This window comes from Austrofundulus limnaeus, unplaced genomic scaffold (assembly GCF_001266775.1).
Source record: "Austrofundulus limnaeus strain Quisiro unplaced genomic scaffold, Austrofundulus_limnaeus-1.0 Scaffold832, whole genome shotgun sequence".
In the NCBI taxonomy this organism is placed as follows: Eukaryota; Metazoa; Chordata; class Actinopteri; order Cyprinodontiformes; family Rivulidae; genus Austrofundulus; species Austrofundulus limnaeus.
The window spans coordinates 116,519-118,304 of record NW_013953234.1 but is presented as its reverse complement, the minus strand read 5'-3'; positions in this window follow the sequence as shown (position 1 = coordinate 118,304).

The following is a 1,786-nucleotide window of genomic DNA, read 5'->3' as shown; positions in this document are numbered from 1 at the left end:
GTTCACACACTAGTTACTTTACAAACTATAGATAATAAACACAAAACAAAATTAACACTTACTAGCCAGCCATGATACAACTACTAATAATAAAAATAAAAATATAATGTGAAGAATTGTTCAAGAATAGAAATGTGATGTTTTGTTTCAGAAACCAACATTCAGAATCAGAAGTTTCCTGTTTTGAGTGCAAAAACAATCCCAACGGACCAATAACTGTAAAGTGAAGTATCATAATACAGACAAGACACATAGATGTGTGATTACAGCAGGGTATAGTGCAAATGATTGTTCGGTTCAGTAATTACAATGAATAGTAACGGTGTAAAATTTACGATGTTGCAGCAGCAGGTGTTTAAAACACTTGTTTTGTTTTTTGTGTAAACATTTATTGTGATTTTTGGGCATGGTGCTGGTTACAGAGTCTGACAGCTGCTGGGAGGAAGGATCTGTGATAACGCTCCTTTGTGCACCTCGGATGCAGCAGTCTGTCACTGAAGGAGCTCTCCAGTTCAGCCACAGCTTCAAGCATATAAAATGAATGGAAGTCAGTGGAAAGTCCCCACAAGGATAGAGAGACACAGTAGGTGTGCATGTACTTGTTTTTACTACAAAATGAGGACCATTTGCGCCATAGTTACTATCAAAGTGAGGTCTTTGATGTAAAGTGAGGACCTCTTTAATGTCCTCACTTTGTTTGCAGCTCTGCTGTGTTTCACTAGTTAGATTTAGAGGTATGGTGTGAGTTCAGTTCTGGTTCAGGTTAGAGTTAACTATAGACCAGTAATGGTTAATTTTAGGGAAATGTCTGGGTTAGGCATAAATACAGTAACAAAAATGAATGGAAGTCGATATAATGTCCTCAGTTTGATGCAAACACAAGGATGCGTGTGTGAGCGTTTTAATGTTCGTCTCTTAATGATGTTTGCTTGTGAAGCACTTTTTAATAAACATCTTGAACATACAGAAATAACTGAACCCACAGAAAAGTTGTAAATAAATAAATAAAAGCCTAGCATTACCTCATTTTGCACACAGGTGTGTTTTCTGCGTGCAGCTAAACAAACAAAAGTTTATCTGGCTCCAGAGGGTCTCTGCAGGCCTGTTTTGCTGATTGTTTGTGTGTTTGTTGATGAGTGGGAGACAATGAAATAGTGCTCGTGTGTTGTGCAGTAAATCCCCTCTGTTTGTCTGCTTTCCCCCTCATTAGTGCGAGAGAGTTAACGTTAGCACAAGTGTCCTGCGCTGGAGCGTGAGATTAGTAATTAACGCCGAGTCTAACGAAGGGAGAAAAAAACAACACCTCGACAAAGTCCCACCATCAAGCAGCCGGACCTGCTGACGGAGACAAACCACCGAGGCTCCTGAACCCTGCCCGGGGTGCACAGACTGGAAGGTGTGTGTGCACGTGTGTGTGTGTGCGTGCACGTGTGTGTTCCAGGAGGGGCAGCCGGGGTGAGAAGGTGCTCTACAAACGGGCCTGAAGATCCTCTTGAAGAAGACGGAGTTGATGACTCTGAACATCTCCAATCCTCCACCTGAGCAGGTGAATCAGACCTGAGCATGACTGACGAGTTTAAAGACTTAAGCAGCTGCTGGATGTGATGAAACAGCCATCAGAAAGGAGGAGCTTAAAGAAAAAAACACCATCAGAACGTTTAAAAACCAGGGTTTTTTCACAGCAGCTTTAAAACCAAGTACTGGTACTTCAGTTTGACTCTAAGACACTGAGTTAGAAGTTCAAGTTCAGTTTATTTATATAGCTCCAAGTCACAGCATACGTTGT